The sequence below is a fragment of the Leucoraja erinacea genome, chromosome 32 (assembly GCF_028641065.1).
Source record: "Leucoraja erinacea ecotype New England chromosome 32, Leri_hhj_1, whole genome shotgun sequence".
Classification (NCBI taxonomy): Eukaryota; Metazoa; Chordata; class Chondrichthyes; order Rajiformes; family Rajidae; genus Leucoraja; species Leucoraja erinaceus.
Genome location: NC_073408.1, coordinates 23,291,878 through 23,312,618, shown reverse-complemented (window position 1 = coordinate 23,312,618; position 20,741 = coordinate 23,291,878). Strand labels below are relative to the sequence as shown.

General features: G+C 48.0%; 1 protein-coding gene across 2 annotated transcripts in view; it reads right to left on the bottom strand.

The window, feature by feature from the left end:
- Window positions 1–20,741, bottom strand: part of kirrel3a (kirre like nephrin family adhesion molecule 3a) — a 764,091-nt gene that overhangs the window by 298,485 nt on the left and 444,865 nt on the right. The gene's annotated exons all lie outside the window — the stretch shown is intronic.

Here is a 20,741-nt window from a genome sequence, read left to right as displayed (position 1 = left end):
TGAGAAGAATAGCCGTTTCCTCAGGGTGGAAAGGTCACATACCATGGCTTTAAGGTGGAGAAGGTTTCAAGGAGATGAGCTGAGCAAGTCTTTTGGTTGCTTGGAACACGCTGCCCGAACAGCTCCGTCACAGAGGACTGTGATTTACGGACTGTTCCCAGGGACACATTCAGAGACTGACACCGAGTGCTGCTGGAAGGTCATCAACTCGGTGAAAGACGCTCTTTGGTCTGCCCGAGCATTGTTCACCACCCAGCAGAGCGAGATGTCCATCAGGGAATGTTGCTGACTGGCCCGCTGCAGACTGCAGGAGTACGTGCTGAGGAACGCACTGAAGCTCGGTGCAGCCAACGCCAAGGCTCGGTGGGGGAGGACAACAGTCTAGGGTCCTTCCGCTGCTGGACATGGGGGGCACGGTATGGTGGAGACGCCCTTCAAAATAAGGGAAGGTATCCCACGCCAGGAGGCCACATGAGTGGCATGGGTGGGGGACAGACTTGTGAAATTTGAGAAATGTATAGACAGTATTGAACTATTTGTATAGCCTCCGAAAATGCCGGATGAATTTTTCGCACGGTTCATGTATTGTACATATATTTATTACTTGAATAAAGCCTATTTTGAAACTAATTTAAAAAAAAAGATTGTGGCGGAGGCAGATATGATTGTGGGATTTAAATGGCTTTTACATAAGCAGAGCTGCCAAGTAGTACGGATTTTCCCTATTTTATACGGAAATGCGATCAGAATACGGTACGGATTTGCTTTGTAAAATACAGGTTTTTTAAAAATCAGCCTGTTTCTGTTTCATCTTGTTGCTTAAAAAATGCAAGGATATAAAAAGTCATACTGTAAAAATTATAGCAGATTTTACTTCGGAGTCACGTGAGTGACTACGTGAAGAACCCACCCAGCGCGCAGGCGCGGCATTACGTCAGCAGTGCAACAGCGGCAGCAGCTGGAGCCAGGCTCTCCAGCGGCAGCATAAAGTCAAGACCTCAGGTAAGTGCCTTTTTTGTGTTACAGAGTCGCTCAACGGTGGAGAATTATGGCCACCCGAAAGCGACCAGCCAGAAGGACTGCCTGCCCTACTCCACCCGAGGAGGGGTCCATAGCTGGGTGGCAGCCACTCGTAGCGGAGGAGCCATTTCAACGCTCCCGCTCACCCGACGCCGAGCCGCCCCCTGTGCTGCCGATATCGACGCCCCGCACAGGGAGGAAGGCTACCCATAAAACGGACCGGCCGGTGTCCTCCGATTCGTCGGAGGAACGGGAACGCTCTCCACCGCCGAAACGGGGGGACGCCCGCATCAGCTGCATGAGGCAGCTGTTGGAACAAATGATAGATGAGGAGATGCAGGCTAGGCATCTCCCAGGAGGACGGGCTTTGGCCTCCTCCTTACCATCACCACACCCTTCTGTACCCTCTATGTTCGAGGGCAGTAAGAGAGGCCAGGACTGGGCTGGCCTATCCCAAGGGCAGGCGGACGACAACATCAGTATGCCGGGCGTGCTGGAAGAAGAGCTACTGGGTGTAGTGGGCCGGTACGCAGCGCCCCCAACGACCGGGATGGTACTACCACATAGACTGGCGGCCAGCATCAATAGGCTTTCCAACAAGCCGCTGCTGGAGAAGGTCGTCCAGCAGGCCCTTGAAACCTATACAGCGCCAGAGAATTGCGAGGCGCTGCGGGTGAAAACAGTCAACGGGCAAATATGGAACCAGCTGGGGCAGCAGATCAGGACGCACGAAGTAAAAATGCAGCGGGTCCTGAAGCTCCACTCAGCAGCCATCACCGCCTTTGCTCGGTCCGTCGGGAACGAAGAGCTTTCCATACCCCAGCAGGATGCACTGGCGTTGATGTGCAACACCACGTACGAGCTCAACAGCCTACGGCGGGATAACATCAGGCCTGCCCTCAATCCAAAATACGCAGGCCTCTGCAAAGCTCCAGCGCCGGAACGAGAGGCGCTGCTATTTGGTGCAGACCTGGCCAAAAAACTAAAAGAGTTGGAAGAGGCGGCCAAACCTGTAGGCCTCATGAGGGCAGCGCCAGGACCGAGCAGGGTGAAGACACCCAGTTGGCAGCACGCCTCAGCATCCACCAGCAGGTACCGAGCTGGTGAAAGCCTGGTGACCGCCTCCCACTACCCCCAGAGCTCTTTTTTAGAGCGGGGCCCAGGGCGGAGCCGTGGGAAGATGCGCCGCCCCACCGCAGCACCAACACGGACAACCTTGGGCCAAACCTATCGAAAACGCCCCCACAAATAAACATGGAGGTAGGTGGGTCTGGTTCCTGCCAACATGCACAGACAAAAGGTGTTATATTAACAGGAGGACGTTTGAGGTTCTTCAAGCATGTTTGGTGCTCCCTTACTAACAATAAGTTTATACTCAACAGTATCAGTGGATACAAAATTGAATTCAAACCAGGCATAGAACCACCAGTTCAGCACATGCCCCAAAGGGTATTCCTTCCCTCAGCAGTTGAGAAGGTAGAAGGACAAGCTGAACTAGATCGGCTCGTGTCTAAAGGCATCATAGAAATGACCACACACGAGCCGCAAGAATTTGTATCAAATATTTTTCTCAAATCCAAAAAAGATGGTGGATGTCGCATTATTATTGATCTGACGTCACTTAATCAGTCTGTTGAGTATCAACATTTCAAAATGGAGACATTTGTCACTGCCAGACAACTGATCTCCAAGGGATACTACATGGCAAGCATAGATATCAAGGATGCTTACTATTTAGTACCCATTCATAGGGATTATTACAAATATCTGAAATTTATCTGGATGGGCCAGCTATGGCAGTACAGAGCCTTGCCCAATGGTTTAACGACAGCTCCCAGATTATTTACAAAAATTCTCAAAGTGGCCATGAAAAAATTGAGAGAACAAAAACATTTAGTCGTGGCCTATCTGGACGATGTTCTCATATTAGGGAGAACAAGGGAACTAGCTGTCGCAGGAGTTTTAGCCACTAAACAACTCCTTGAAACTTTGGGATTCATCCTACACCCAGATAAATCAATATTGGAGCCTACTACTAACATGGATTACCTAGGCTTCACTATTGACACTATCCATATGACTGTCACTCTGCCCAGAGACAAAAAAGTTTCACTCATCGAAGCTTGTAACCATTTAATTGCTACACCGCAACCAAGGATACGGCACGTAGCCAGAGTTATTGGCTCTATAGTAGCAGCATTCCCGGCTGCCCAACATGGGCCCTTGCATTATCAAAACTTGCAAAGAGCAAGGACTCATGCATTACGTCTTAATAGGGGGCATTATGACCGCAAAATGGAGTTACCCACTGAAGCCAAATCAGAACTTCAGTGGTGGGTCGATAATATTTGGCACAGTCACAGTCCTATCGCCGTAACCAATCCTAACATAACCATTACAACGGATGCCAGTGCTTTAGGCTGGGGAGCTACTAACTCCATAGACAGCACAGGTGGCAGATGGACTAACTCAGAGGCATCGCTACTACAATCACTGGGCATTAACTTCTTGGAAATGCTCGCCGCCTTTTATGGGCTAAAAGCATATACATCTGATATGCGGCATGTGCATGTTAGGATTATGATTGACAACACTACGGCGGTATCTTATATCCAGCACATGGGTGGCATAAAATCAATATCATGCGACAAATTAACTACTATAATCTGGCAATGGTGTGTCGAGAGACATATTTGGCTATCAGCTGCCTATTTACCAGGCAAGCTAAATTTAGTGGCGGACACCAGGTCACGAAAATTCAATGACAACATCGAATGGATGTTGGACCCAAAACTATTTGCTAGAATTGTCAAGCAATATGGTACGCCAGATATAGATTTGTTTGCGTCTAGACTAAATTACCAACTACCCATGTATGTGGCTTGGGAACCAGACCCAGAGGCAGCAGCGGTAGATGCATTCACGCTGGATTGGGGAAATTTATTTTTCTATGCTTTCCCTCCCTTCTGCCTCATCAGTCGGGTACTCCAGAAAATTCAGACAGACTCAGCCTCCGGCATTCTGGTCGTGCCCGACTGGCCTACCCAACCATGGTTCCCAATGTTCCACGACATGGTGGTAGAGACACCTATGGTCCTTCACAACCACCCCCAATTATTGACTCACCCGGTAACTGGCATTAGTCATCCATGCCACCAAAAATTGAACCTCCTGGTTTCCAGATTCTGAACAGACCTTACCGGGGATTGGGGTTATCAGAGAGAACAATCACCACCATGTCGGCATCCCTGCGAGTTTCCACCAAGAAACAGTACCTGACCTACATCAGGAAGTGGGAACAGTACTGTCTGGAAGCAGGGACATCCTACAAGACGGCTTCGATCTCGGATGTGCTGGAGTTCCTGGCCCACCTGCACCATGACCTAAAGATGAGCTACAGTGCCATCAATGCAGCTCGGAGCGCCCTGTCCGCATACCTTATGCCCATAGGACAGCATAGTGTTGGATCCCACCCTCTGGTTATCAAACTCCTTAAAGGGATCTATAACACAAAACCCCCTACACCTAGATACACCCATATGTGGGATGTTAGTGTAGTATTGTCACACCTTCGAGGTTGGCCTCCGGTGGGATCCCTGAGCCTGGAACAGTCCACTTATAAGACCCTCATGCTCATGGCGCTTGTGTCAGCTCAGAGGGTTCAGTCGCTGCATCAGTTAAATCTGGACCACATGGTGACCACCCCAGATACCATTACGTTTACCATGCCGGGGTTGGTCAAACAGAGCAGACCAGGTACATCCAACTCCCCGTTGATCTTCCGGGCATACCCTCCAGAACCTAGGCTGTGTGTGGTGACCCACCTTTATAATTATATAGACACAACCCAAACTCTTAGAGGGGGAGAGAAAGCCTTATGGGTCAGCCATAAAAAGCCTTTTGGACGGGTTACCAGCCAGACAATATCCAGATGGTTGAAACAGGTCCTTAATATGGCAGGGATTAACACAGATGTTTTTAAATCCCATTCAACCAGGGCAGCGTCCACGTCAGTGGCGGATCGGATGCAGGTTCCCCTAGACCACATCCTCAGTGCAGCGGGATGGTCAAGGGAATCGACATTCCAAAAATTCTACCGCAAACCGCTGATGCAGAAGGACGTCTTTGCGGAGAGAATTTTAGAAACCGCAAATTTATAATTTAAAGCCCAGGGGAGCTATTTTTTGTTGTTCTTAATAAACATTTGTTTTTTAAAACTAACAAACTCGTTGGTCTTTAGCTACCACTTCCTCCCTCGATGATCTTTCGGCAGTGAGTGATAAAACTGTTACACGGTTTGAAATCACAGACCTTTGCAGTCTTCACGTAGTCACTCACGTGACTCCGAAGTAAAATAGTGAGATTAAACGAGTACTTACCAGTACGAAGTTTGATCTGTATTTTATGAGGAGTTACGATGAGGGATTACGTGCCCTCCGCTCCCACCCTCATTGTATAGATCAAACTCGGACTGATGTCTCATTAATCTTTACTATCTTTACTTCAATTTGTGTCTATCTGTGATTCCACACCGCTGCTTGGAAGTATGCCGCGCCTGCACGCTGGGTGGGTTCTTCACGTAATCCCTCATCGTAACTCCTCATAAAATACAGATCAAACTTCGTACTGGTAAGTACTCGTTTAATCTCACTATTAAATCTATTAGTATTTTAAATTTCAAGATCTGGATGAGTCTTTTTACAAGCATTGATCTGCCTGTCCCAGCTCCAGGTTTCAACAGCAATGTCAGTTTAACGCATGGGAATTTGAACGAAGTGCGCTATGGGTTCTAATAATAGTGCTCCCATCTCGAGTGCTATTGCCTTTACACTTAACGCTATGGGCTTTACACATAATGCTATGTCCACAGCGCTATGGGTTACAGACTGTTAGGGTAGGGAGAGAGGCAGAAAGAGGGAGAGAGGGAGAAGGAGAGAGGGAGGGAATAAGAGAGGGAGGGAGAAAAGAAGGAAGGAGAGAGGGAGGGTGGGAGGGAAAGAGGGAGAGGGATGGAAAGAGGGAGGGAGAGGGAAGCTTTCAAAATGGCTTCTACATCATCATCTGGTGCTAAAAGCAGGAAGCAGCCGTTCAAACAGCAGTATACAAAGAGATGGCAATGAATGCACTGTCAAGTAAGGTGTGTAGAAGACATGTCAATTGGTAGCAAAGTTGTGCATTCTTGTACTCTTACATGGGTATGACCGCACATTAAAAAAAACACTTTTTTCAGGTACTAGAATATTGAAAAGCTCTGACAAAACTTGGCAGCTCTGCATAAATAAGTACAGGTGCACAACCTTTTATCCGGTGTTCCGGAAACCGAAAAACTCCGAAAACCGGCCATTTTTCCAGGATGTCGTCTGCACACCAAAGCTCGCGTTTGGCGCCAAACTTGACCCGAAACGACCCACGGTCAACCCAGGTCTGTACTACTGTAGTGGCTGCCTCCTCCATGGAGACCGGGGAGACACTTAAACATCTGTAAATCATTGCTTAAATGTTAGTCAGTTAGTTTGAAGGGGGGGTGAAGGGGTAAACTTTAATTCTTAGTCCCCTACCTGGTCGGAGAGGCGGGGAGCGGTCAATGCCTTACCGGGTCGCCGTGCAGTAAGCTCCGCAGCGCTGTGGCCGCCAACTCCCAGCTGGAGCTGCGGGCGTCCGGCTGCGGGCGGCGCCGGTTGTAGCTCCGACCCCGGCAACTCTACCCCTGGCTGCGAGGCGTTCTAAAACAACCGCCGCCCACGGCCGGATGCCCGCAGCCCCAGCTCCGCGAATGTTGGGAGTCGGCGGCGTCGCAGCGCTGGGATACCAGCGGGGAGCGGGCAATGCCTTACCGGGTCGCCGTGCGGTAAGCTCCGGAGCGCTGTGGCCGCCGACTCCCAACATTCGCGGAGCTGGGACTGCGGGCGTCCGGCCGCGGGCAGCGCTGGATTTGGAGCGCCTTGCAGCCAGGGGTAGAGTTGCCGGGGTCGGAGCTACAACCGGCGCCGCCCGCGGCCGGACGGAGCCCCCAGCTCCGCGATGTTGGGAGTCGCCGACCAGGTAGAGGACTAAGAATCAAAGTTTCCCCCTTCACCCCCCTCCCCCTTTACCACACCCCACCACATAAAATCTCTCCAAACTAACTGACTAACATTTATGCAATGATTTACAATGATTCCCCGGTCTTCGGGGAGGAGGCAGCCGCTCCAGACTTTTCAAGCCGCCCGCGCTACCTACCTAATCTACGCTAAAAATCTTCCATTCGAAAATCCGAAAATGTCCGAAATCCGACAAGTGTCTGGTCCCAAGGCTTTCGGATAAAAGGTTGTGCACCTGTATATGACCTAATCCATAGGCAAATGTGGTCACTTTGTTTCATAGTGATCACATTACCTGATGAGCATGTAGATCGGACGCGGTGGACAACATTGACAACCTCGCTCCGCGAGACTGACCCCCGGGACACTGACCTTTTAATGTTAATATTTTATTTTATATTAATAAATGTTAATATTTAATATTTAATATTTTTAAGAACTTGAAATGCGAAGGATGTAAGTTGGCGCCGGGAATGTGGCGACGCTCTGTGCACTGTTTAGTTTGGTTTAGTTCAGCGATACAGCGCGAAAACAGGCCCTTTGGCCCACTGAGACCATGCCGACCAGCGATCCCTGCAAAGTAACACCATCAACCACACACTAGGGACAATTTACAATTTTACCAAGCTGATTAACCTACAAACCTGTATGTCTTTGGAGTGTGGGAGGAAACCGAAGATCAGACATCACCCGTAGAAGTTCGTACAGACAGCACCCGTAGTCAGGATCGAAACCGGATCTCTGGCGTTGCAACTGTACTGCTGCGCCACTTGTGATGTCCACACTGCCTCAGATGAAGTCTACCATTCCATATAACCATATAACCATATAACAATTACAGCACGGAAACAGACCATCTCGGCCCTACAAGTCCATGCCGAACAAATTTTTTTCCCCTTAGTCCCACCTGCCTGCACTCGTACCATAACCCTCCATTCCCTTCTCATCCATATGCCTATCCAATTTATTTTTAAATGATACCAATGAACCTGCCTCCACCACTTCCACTGGGAGCTCATTCCACACCGCCACCACTCTCTGCGTAAAGAAGTTCCCCCTCATATTACCCCTAAACTTCTGTCCCTTAATTCTGAAGTCATGTCCTCTTGTTTGAATCTTCCCTATTCTCAAAGGGAAAAGCTTGTCCACATCAACTCTGTCTATCCCTCTCATCATTTTAAAGACCTCTATCAGGTCCCCCCTTAACCTTCTGCGCTCCAGAGAATAAAGACCTAACTTATTCAACCTATCTCTGTAACTTAGTTGTTGAAACCCAGGCAACATTCTAGTAAATCTCCTCTGTACTCTCTCTATTTTGTTGACATCCTTCCTATAATTTGGCGACCAAAATTGTACCCCATACTCCAGATTTGGTCTCACCAATGCCTTGTACAATTTTAACATTACATCCCAGCTTCTATACTCAATGCTCTGATTTATAAAGGCTAGCATACCAAAAGCTTTCTTTACCACCCTATCTATATGAGATTCCACCTTCAAGGAACTATGCACGGTTATACCCAGATCCCTCTGTTCAACTGTATTCTTCAATTCCCTACCATTTACCATGTACGTCCTATTTTGATTTGTCCTGCCAAGGTGTAGCATTAAACTCCATCTGCCATCTTTCAGCCCATTTTTCCAAATGGCCTAAATCACTCTGTAGACTTTGGAAATCCTCTTCATTATCCACAACACCCCCTATCTTGGTATCATCTGCATACTTACTAATCCAATTTACCACCCCTTCATCCAGATCATTGATGTACATGACAAACAACAAAGGATCCAACACAGATCCCTGAGGCACCCCACTAGTCACCTGCCTCCAACCCGATAAACCGCCATCCACCATTACCCTCTGGCTTCTCCCATTCAGCCACTGTTGAATCCATCTTGCTATTCCTGCATTTATACCCAACAGTTGAACCTTCTTAACCAACCTTCCATGAGGAACCTTGTCAACGGCCTTACTAAAGTCCATATAGACAACATCCACTGCTTTATCCTCGTCAATTTCCCTAGTAACCTCTTCAAAAAATTCAAGAAGATTAGTCAAACATGACCTTCCAGGCACAAATCCATGTTGACTGTTCCTAATCAGACCATGTTTATCTAGATGCTTATATATATTGTCTCTAAGTATCTTTTCCATTAATTTGCCCACCACTGAAGTCAAACTAACAGGTCTATAATTGCTAGGTTTACTCTTAGAACCCTTTTTAAACAATGGAACAACATGCGCAGTACGCCAATCCTCGGGGACTATTCCCGTTTCTAATGACATTTGAAATATTTCTGTCATAGCCCCGGCTATTTCTACACTAACTTCCCTCAATGTCCTAGGGAATATCCTGTCAGGACCTGGAGACTTATCCACTTTTATATTTTTCAAAAGTGTCAGTACTTCTTTTACTTTGAACCTCATAGTATCCATAGCTACTCTACTAGTTTCCCTTACCTCACATAATTCAATATCCTTCTCCTTGGTGAATACCGAAGAAAAAAAATTGTTCAATATCTCCCCCATCTCTTTTGGCTCTGCAGATAGCTGTCCACTCTGTCCTCTCCAATGGACCAATTTTATCCCTCGTTATCCTTTTGCTATTAATATAGCTGTAGAAACCCTTTGGATTGACTTTCACCTTACTTGCCAAAGCAACCTCATATCTTCTTTTAGCTTTTCTAATTTCTTTCTTAAGATTCTTTTTACATTCCTTATACTCCTCAAGCACCTCATTTACTTCATGCTGCCTATAATTATTGTAGATCTCCCTCTTTTTCCGAACAAGATGTCCAATTTCCCTTGAAAACCAGGGCTCTTTCCAATTTTTACTGTTTCCTTTCAACCGAACAGGAACATAAAGATTCTGTACTCTTAAAATTTCCCCTTTAAATGTCCTCCATTTCTCTTCTACATCTTTCCCATAAAACAAAATGTCCCAGTTCACTCCTTTTAAATCATCTCGCATCGCATCAAAGTTAGCCTTTCTCCAATCAAAAATCTCAACCCTAGGTCCAGTTCTGACCCTCTCCATAATTATCTTGAAATTAATGGTATTGTGATCACTGGACCCGAAGTGCTCCCCAACGCATTCTCACAATATATAATCATTTCAACTTGGTGTTAAGTTCGGTATAGACATTGTGGGATGAAGGGCCTGCTTCTGTGCTGTACTGGTCTATGTTGTATGTGATACACACAAAAAGCTGGAGTAACTCAGTGGGACAGGCAGCATCTCTGGAGAGAAGGAATGGGTGACGTTTCGGGTCGAGACCTTTCTTCAGACTACTATGGACATTCAGTCATTCTACACCTCCATCCCCCACCAGGAAGGCCTGAAAGCCCTTTGTTTCTTCCTCAAAAAACATTAAGCTCCTCTATATTATCTGTGTTCTTTAAATTGTGCTCAAGCTCATGATGGAAACGTACGACTTTCACTACAGGGCTGAATTATGGAACAGCAGCTGTGATCAGAACGTGAAGTGTCCACATTTGCCACATTATGAAGAACCAACAGATATGCTTTTCCAGACTCCTCTTACACATTACATGTTTGCTGCTGCTCTTTGCTCCATAACCACATCACCTTTGCAGCTAATACAGTGCCATCTGTGCATTTGCAAGATGTGCCAAAGATCGAACACAGTTCTGCAGCAGCAGAAACATGACCTGACTGTGGTTGATGTTGCCAGGTCTTGTGCATTCACAATCACTTCCACCTTTACTTGGACCGATTGCGATCAATTTGGCTCTAAACTTCACCATCATAAACTACAGCCGTCTGTGCAAACACACATCTACTTATTTTATGCTCTGTTTGCAAAACTGGCACAGTGGCGCCCAGCTCTAGAGTTGCTGCCTCACAGCACCAGAGAACCGGGTTTGATCCTAACTACAGATGCTGTCTGTACATAGTTTGCATGTTCTTCCTATGATCGCATGGGTTTTCTCCGGGTGCTCCAGGCTCCTCCCACACTCCAAAGACATGCGGTTTGTTGGCGAATTGGCTTCCGTAAAATAATTATCCCTAGTGTGTAGGATAGTACTAGTGTACGGGTGATCGCTGGTCAGCGCAGACTCGAAGGACTGAAGGGCCTGTTTCCATGCTGTATCACTAAACTAAACTAAAAAATAAAACCATTTAATAATTGCATGTTTTCTTCAGTATTTCTGGCAATTAGTACATGGTCACTGCACTGAGAATAACTTCAACCATTTTGTATCTTGTCCAATGTATTTGAACGATCTTTGGTAATGGATTCACCTCTAACGGGGTGGGGTGATGGGCCTTGTGTAGTGATTATCAATTAGCATTGGCCCTGCATATCCATATTCCCCTAGATTGGTGAAAACATTGGTCCCTCCCAACATATCAGTAAATCCCATGGAATCACTGATCAATAACTCCTTTGTTGACATCACCTGTAACCACCACACAAGCAGATGCTCTTGTCCACCCTGACTGACCACTGTAGACTTTAGAGATACAGCGTGGAAATAGGCCCTTTGGCCCACTGAGTCCACGTCGACCAGTGAGCCTGGTCACTCTATCCTAGCTCTAGATAGAGCTCTATCCTACACACGAGGAACAAGTTACAATTTACAGAAGCCAATGAACCCACATACCTGCACGTCTTTAGAGTGTCAGACGAAACCAGAGCATCCTTAGAAAATTCAAGTGGTCACAGGGAGAACGTACAAACTCCATACAGACAGCACCCATAGTCCGGATCGAACCACAGTCTCTGGCGCTGTGAGGCAGCAACTCTACCGCTGCGCCACCGTGCTGCCCTGATGCATGCATGTGGGGAGGTCAGGCTTGTCTTCAATGGAGTTCTGTTCTGGTTGAATTATCCAAGATTTCCTCCACTTGGTATCAAACTTGTCAGGCAGTGCATGATCCAAACAGATGCTAATGTGGTGCTGAGAATGGTTGTTCTGTGAATATGCAGGGATTGGGCTGCTTTGGGAAACGGCAGGTGTGTGTGAAAGACTGGGCTTCACGGTTGGTGACATCATAGGGTGGAGGCCCAGTTCTTGGTGACCATGTGACCCACCTGCCGCCACCAAGTCTAGACCTCTGTAGAAGTTTCAAGAAGCTTCTGCCCATGTGACCCACCTGCTGCCACTAAGTGTGGACTCCTGAAGAGGTGTCTGTTTCGTTTCAGTAATACTGACGCTTGTTCCGTACCTATGATAGGGCAAAGGAGTTGCCTCCCACTGTATCTTCCCTGCCGGTATTTGTGATTGGTTTGTAGGGGTTGCCTCCCCCTGTGCTTTCGCACCGTTAGTTTCCCGCCACTGTTTGGGGGTATAAAAGGGTGATCGTTTCATTAGGGCGTGTCGTTGTCTTTCCCTCTGTGCTGTTTGCACGAGACTGCTGCAGGCTGAAGTGAGTGAATCTGAAACCGGCCCCGCGGTGAATACTAATAAAGAAGGGTTTGGACTCCAGTGTTCAATTCAGCGTTTTACTGTCTCAGACTAGGGAGGGTAGCAGATCCGGATTCAACACTGCAATGAGGTCCTGTATTTTCTCTCAGTCTCACTGGATCTCTGCTTCAAAAGCTTTGGAGGGTTCACCATTGAAAAGACCCCCGTTGTAAAAGATCCCACTCAACATCCTTACTTTCTGCCTTACAAAAACCTTGTTATCTCTGCACTCCTCCGAACCAATCTCAAACAGAAGAAGAAATGCATTTCGTTGTCTCTGTACTGTACACTGACAATGACAATTAAAATTGAATCTGAATCTGAATCTGACTTTCCAATGCTCGAGTATGTCGTTAATCTGGGCAGGTACATTCTCACCACCATCGATGTCCATCAGCTAACCTGCTACACAACATGTCTGTGTGTTTAATTTATGAATCGTTTACCCAGAGTAGGTGGTATCATGAACCAGAGGACATAGGTTTACGGTGAGGGGGGAAAGATTAATAGGAACCTGAGGGGGCAACTTTTTCACACAGAGGGTGGTGGGTGTATGGAACGAGCTGCCAGAGGAGATAGTTGAGGCAGGTACATGAATAGCGCTTAAAAGACAATTGGACAGGTACATGGATAGGACGGGTTTAGATGGATCTCGGCCAAAAATAGGCAGGTGGGGCTAGCGTAAATGGGGCATGTTGGTCAGCATGGACAAGGGCTGAAGGGCCTGTTTCCGTGCTGTATGACTGTGACTATAATGCCCCTGTCCCACTTAGGACACCTGAACGGAAACCTATGGAGACTTTGCGCCCCACCCAAGGTTTTGTACGGTTTACGGAGGTTGCAGGTGGTTGCCAGAGGTTGCAGGTAGTGGAAGCAGCTAGGGAGACTGACAAAAACCTCCGGGAACCTCTGGGAACAGCACGGAAACCTTGGGTGGGGCGCAAAGTCTCCAGAGGTTTCCGTTCAGGTTTCCTAAGTGGACAGGGGCATTAATCTAGAGCACCCGCACACCTGTTTGTGTGCCCCATAGTTTCAGCTTGAGTCTCTGCAGCCTTTGGACCCTGTTCAGCTGCTCACAGTCTGTTGTAGTTTCTGCTCCACTACAACGACACAATGATAAATGTATAGAACATACAGCTGCACAGCTACTTCTGCTGGGGTCTTTATGCAGTTACCAGTGTTTGCTGCCGAATACAACTAATCTTCATGAGTCAAACTTGGAATGCATGGTCATGGGCTTCCAGTCTCACCTCATCAACTGTTCACTCAACTTTGTCAGTTTTGTTTTGTGGATCTTCCTCCTTGTGATGTATATGTGTGTGTGTGTGCACGCACTTGGGCCTTCATACTCAAACACGGAGAGATATGAAGCTACTGGGGCATATACACCTGGTCTAAGAGGTGCTAACTATTCTGAACACGGCTGTGAGTGTGTGTGTGTGTGTGTGTCTTTGTTTGTGTGTATGTGTGTGTTGGGGTGTGTGTGTGTGTGTGTGTGTGTGTGTGTGTGTGTGTGTGTGTGTGTGTGTGTGTGTGTGTACGTGTGTGTGTGTGTGTGTGTGTGTGTGTGTTGGGGGTTGTGTGTGTGTTTGTGTGTTGGGGTGTGTGTGTGTGTGTGTGTTTGGTTGGTTGTGTGTGTGTGTGTGTGTGTGTGTGTGTGTGTGTGTGTGTGTGTGTGTGTGTGTGTGTGTGTGTGTGTGTGTGTGTGTCTGTCTGTAAGTGTGTGCCTGTGTACATGTGTGAGTGCGTCTGTGTACGCATGTGTGTGTGTGCGTGTGTGTATGTGTCGGTACGTGTATGTGTGTGTCTATGTGCGTGTTTTTGTACATCTGTGTGTCTGTGTGTATGTGTGTCTATCTGTGTATGTGTGTACCTGTGTACATGTGTGCGTGTGTGCATGTGTCTGTACATGTGTGTGTTGTCTGCGTATGTGTCTGTGTGTGTCTATGTGCATGTCTATGTGCGTGTGTTTGTACATCTGTTCGGCTGTGTGTGTATGTGTGTCTGTCTGTGTATGTGTGCATGTGTGTGCCTGTGCGTATACATGTATAGACCTCTGTACCCCTCTGTTAATCTGGAGCATAGATACATTAAATACCAAGAGGTGGGCTTGTGGAATTGTTGGGAGTTGAGTGGGTTGTTGAGGAAGTGTGTAGGAAGGAACTGCAGATGCTAGTTTAAACCGAAGATAGACACAAAATGCTGGAGTAACTCAGCGGGAACAGGCAGCATCTCTTGACAGAAGTATTGGATGACATTTCCGGGTCAAGACCCTTCTTCAGACCAGTTAGGGAAAAGGGAACCGAGAGATATAGACAATGATATAGAGAGATAAAGAACAATGCATGAAAGATATGCAAAAAATTAAAATGATAAAGGAAACATGCCTTTGTTAGCTGTTTGTTGGGTGAAAACAGGAAACTGGTGCGAGTTGGGTGGGGGAGGGATTGAGAGCGAGGGAATGCTGGGGTTACTTGAAGTTAGAGAAAGCAATGGTCTGTAAGCTGCCCTATTATAGTTTGTGTTTTAGTTTGGTTAATTAGTGCCAAGTGAAATACTTCTTTGTTGCATGTAAAAAGACAAGGAACTACATTTCATTACAATCAAACCACCTACAATGTACAGATACAAGGTAAAGGGAATAATATTCAGTGCAAGATACAATTCTGTAAAGTCTGATCAAAGATAGTCCAAAGGTGTCCAATGGGGTAGATAGTAGGTCAGGACTGCTCTTGAGTTGGTGATTAGAATGGTTCAGTTGCCTGTGTAAAGTGCCTGTCCCACTTGTAGGTGATTGCGTGTGTTTGGCGCTAACAACAGGACGCGGAGTTCACGTGAAGTTCGCGCTAAGTTCGTGCATGATGTAATTTACGTCAGGCTTACCAATCAGCTGGGCAGGAGGCGGGCCGACTGAATTTGGGCGTCACACGGCGTCAGGCGGTGATGTCATCAAGCAACGCCACGCCAGGCAGTGACGTCATCACGCAACGCCACGCTCTAGGCGTATGCCGTCAAGACACTGCTTACATCATCAGGACGCTGTGTACGACCGGAATGCGCCTGCGTTGGCGCACAAAGATTTCAGTCACTGCAACAATTTCGGAGCCCCGCGCGATGTCAGGACCAGCCCCGCACAACTCTGCGCTTCTAAATGGGACCAGCCCCGCATGGCAATACGGTGCCCGTACGCCTCAAGCGACCACGAGGTTGCGTAATTTGCGAGCCAAGGTCGCGTAAGTGGGACAGGCCCTTAACAGCTGGGTGGAAACTGTCCCTGAATCTTGAAGTGTGCGTTTTTCACCTCTGGCCTGATGGGCGAGAGCAGAAGAGGGAGACTCGTCCATGATTATACTGGCGGCCTTGCTGAGGCAGCATGAAGTGTAGATGGAGTCGATGGAAGGGAGGTTGGTTTGTGTGGTGGTCTGGGCTGCGTCCACAATTCCCTACAATTTCTTGCGCTCTTGGATGGAGCTGTTCCCAAACCAAGCTGTGATGCATCCTGATAAAATGCTTTCTACCGCACTTTAATGCTGGACCCCTTGTGGTTTCAAGAAGGGCAGATTCTAACCATGTACTGAGCCAAGAGAGTTGTATAGATAGTGGGGTACAGATGGACTAGATTTCTCCAGAGTGAAGCTTCATCTTGGACGATGGTGAGCGGAAACGTTGGCTGTGAAGTGTCAAAAGTCAGGAGGAGGTTTTGGCACAAGTGAGTCCGAGGCTGCATGCCAGCATTGCCAGACGGCCTGGGCAAGGTAGCTGCCAGGCCTTGAGGTTCAGGGGCCCTGCAGATAGAGATTTGCCCTTTCAATGCCCACCCTCCACCCCACAAACAGCCACACCGCCAACTGTTTCCGCAGAGAAGTCTTCACCATGACGACGTCTTTGCCACAGACGGATGTGGGCAAAGTCAGTGGTTTAAAGGAGAGATAGATAGATAGATTTTCGATTAGTACGGGTGTCAGGGGTTGTGGGGAGATGGCAGGAGAATGGGGTTAGGAGGGAGAGATACAGTAGATCGGCCATGATTGTTTAGAGATACAGTGCGGAAACAGACCCTTCGGTTCACTGGGTCCACGCCGACCAGCGATCCCCACACATTAACGCTATCCCACACCCACTAGGGACAATTTTCACATTTACCAATCCAATTTACCAACCCACGCAAGCCATGAGGAGAACCTACAAATTCCGTACAGACAGCACCCGTAGTCGGGATCAAACCCAGATCTCTGGCGCTGCATTCGCTGTAAGGCAGCAACTTTATCGCTGCTCCACTGTGACCACCATGAATGGCGGAGTAGACCTGATGGGCCGTATGGCCTAATTCTGCTTCTATCACTTATGACCTTATGACCACTCTGCACCAAGGCAGCAGGCCACTGAACAAACATGACTGGGAATAGACACAAAAAGCTGGAGTAACTCAGCGGGTTTAAACACTCCAGCATTTTGTGTCCATCTTCGACGTCAGCCAACACCTGCAGTTCCTTCCTGCACAAACAGGACTGGAACGTGGATTGGCTGCAGAGGCAGTGGGAGGGAAGGCGAGGACATCTGATCAGCAGCATTTGTGGGCAGGTCACAATTAAGGTCAAATCATCTCCCTCCCCATCTTGGTGCCCCTCTGCACCTCCTCTCTGTTTCTGCAGCCTCTCAAACACTCAGAACGCTAAGCCAGACACAAAATGCTGGAGCAACTCAGCGGGTGAGGCAGCATCTCTGGAGAAAAGGAATAGGTGACGTTACTTCTTGTCATTGCTCCCATCCAGCAGAAGGTACAGCAGCTTGGAGCACACTCCACCAGACTCCTGAATGGTCCTCCCATGAACTAAGATACTGTTTGGTTCACCTCTACCCCATTGGACTTTGTCTACAGAACTGATGCTTTACAATGCTGAGGACTATATTCTGCCCACTGTATCTCCCCCTTTGCTCTACCTATTAGACTTTAGTCTGACTTGATTGGATGGCATATCTGATCTGGTTGGACACCATGCAAAAACATGGCTTCTCACTGTACCTCAGGACACGTGACAATAAAACACCTCAAACTAAAGAGAGTTATGATGAGACGTACTAGTTCCCATTACTTCCCGTCAAACAACTTGCTGAAAAACAACACATTTGGAAGTTGGTCCTTACAGGCTGAAGCAGTGATGATGAAGCATGATGATGTCCATAGTCAAATAGACTGATGACCTAGGGTGACATAGGTGATGCATCTGAGGATTGCCATTGCTGATAAACCAAACCTGAAGGTCACCTTTGAGAAAAAGGTACTCTGGGAACCTAGGAACCTTCTTATTAATTTAATTTACCGACTACGGGTGCTGCCTGTACAGAGTTTGTACGTTCTCCCTGTGACTTGCGTGGGTTTTCTCAGAGATCTTTGGTTTACTCCCACTCTCCAAAGACCTACAGCTTTGTAGGTTTATTGGCTTGGTATAAATGTAAATTGGCCCCAGTGTGTGTAGGATAGTGTTAATGTGCGGGGATCGCTGGTCGGCGCGGACTCGGTAGACCGAGAGCCTGTTTCTGCTCTGTATCTCTAAAACTAAAACTAAAATAAAACACCAGAATGAGCCATGATACTGTGTTTAGCAACTATTGCATGAATCATCACTCTACCATCAGTAGTATCCCTTTAACTGGTGCTAATTGAAGTGCTCCCTATAATAACCAGTACCAATCATAATACGTGTATAAAGGAACTGCAGATGCTGGTTTATACCAAAGGTAAACACAAAGTGCTGGAGTAACACCGGGTCAGGCAGCATCTCCTGAGAAAAAAGGACGGATGATGTTTCGGGTCGGGACCCTCCTTCAGCCTCACAGTCACACTTCAGTCTGAAGAAGGTGCCCGACCCGACCCAGTCACCCATCCTTTACCTTCAGAGACGCTACCTGACCTGCTGAGTAGCTCCAAGACTTTGTGTCTACCAATCATAATATGTTGAGCTTAGCTTAGTGATACAGATGGAAACAGACCCTTCAGCCCAACGGATCCACACTGGCCATCAGTCACATGAGTTCTCTGTTACCTCAATTTCGCACCCACACTTTACACACTTTACACACTTGACAGAGGCAATATACAGAGGCGAATTAACCCCCAGACCTGCACGTCTTTGGGATGCAGGAAGAAATTAGAGCAGCCGCAGGAAACCCACGTGGTCACAGGGAGAACACAGCGAGAACTCCGCACAGACAGCACCTGAGGTCAGGATCGAACCCAGGTCTCTGGTGCTGTAAGGTTGCGGCTCTACCAGCTGCGCCACCTGGTTCTTTTTACTGACCGTGATACTCCCTTTCCTAACCAGTACTCGCGAGGTTGCCGTCTTGATTAACTAGCAGCAAACATAATAGCTTATAAATAACTTTTGGTCCCTGTAAAACCTCATCCACTGACTGGCTTTCACAGTGAAGCTTTCCTTAACTGAAGAACACTCAAATCATCTTCCTCACAGTGATGTTGACCGCATTAAATTTCCAGTCAGTTACGGGTAGCTGAACTTCAGCAGAGATGTTGGTACCTGGTTGACTGTGGCCCATTCCACTTCACATCAAGTCGTTTACTTTAGTTTAGACATACAGTGTGGGCCGTGCCTGTCCTCCGAGTCTGTGCCCACCAACGACTCTCAGTCTACTGCCGACACTGCCCACGACTCTGTGATCGAATATTCCATGGGTGAGTCAAGTGTTTACAAAGTCCTTCACAGCCACTTTCGCCTCCCTGATCCTTCTGTGCTCATTACCGTGAACAACAAGTCCTTCTCTGCGAAGCTGGATACAGGTGCAAAAGTGAATGTTATGTCAACATCACTGTTCAACAAGATAAGAAATAATGAGCTGTTGACTGCCGATCGCTCTGTTTTGCGTGCCTATGGGGGAGAGGAACTAACACCTGTGGGGAAGGCCACTTTCCACTGTGTGCTGCAGAAATCATCCTGTGACCTGTCGTTCTTTATTCTGGATTGTGACTGTGTCACCTTGCTGAGCAACCAGACCTGCCAGGATCTCGGTCTGGTGTCTTTCGACCGGACAGTTCACGAGGTTCAAGCTGTGATGGATCCGCTATCCGAGTATCCAGACCTTTTTGACGGTAAGCTGGGGAAGCTGCCGCTAGTGTACAAGATTGCAACTGATCCCTCTGTGGTGCCTGTAATTCGCCCACCGCACAGAGTGTCATTCGCCATGAAGGGCAAGGTGGAGGCTATGCTAAAGGACATGGTCGATATGGTAGTTCTGGCGTCAGTCAGCGAGCCCACCGAGTGGGTCTCCAACATGGTCGCCACGATGAAAAAAGGAAAGGATGAGATACGGGTGTGCATCAACCCCAAGGACTTGAACTTGGCAATCAAGCGGCCCCACTACCCAATGCGGACCGTTGAAGACGTCGCCGCCCAAGTCGGACAAGTAACGGTGTTTTCCGTCCTCGACGCCAGGAGCTCATTTTGGCAAATACCCCTGGACAAACGCTCCTCTGACTTAACAACCTTCGGTACACCCTTCGGCAGGTTTAAATTCTTACGGATGCCGTTCGGCATCAATCCGCTAGTGAGACATTCCAGCGCTCCATGGAGCAACTGTTTGCAGGTCTGCCCTGTGCGATTATTGTGGACGACATTCTGGTATACGGCAGAGATGTGGCTGAGCATGACCGCCACCTCCGCAGAATCCTGGACCGCGCCCGGCAGGTAAATCTCAAGTTGAACCCGTCAAAATACCGTTTCCGAGTACCTGAGGTCCCGTATGTTGGCCACATTTTCACGGCCAAAGGGTTGTAGCCCAACCCGCAGAAGACGAACGCCATCTCTGCACTGCCTGCCCCCATGGATATTGCCGGTCTACAGCGCTTCCTGGGCATGCTCAACTACCTGGTCAAGTTCATTCTTGACCTCAGCGAGCTGAGCGCGCCCCTAAGACAGCTTACTAAAAAAGACATTGCCTGGTCCTGGTTCCCACACCACCAGCAAGCTTTCGACCTGCTGAAGAAAAAGCTGATCAGCACACCCACTCTGAGGTTCTTTGATTTGCAGCGTCCGGTGGTGGTGACGTGTGACGCCTCACGTTTTGGTCTGGGTGCTGCTTGTCTGCAGCCGCACGGTGATGGTTCTCTACAGCCAGTCTCCTATGCCTCTAGGACCATGACAGACACGGAGCAGCGCTACGCGCAGAGTGAGAAGGAGCTGCTGGCAGTTGTG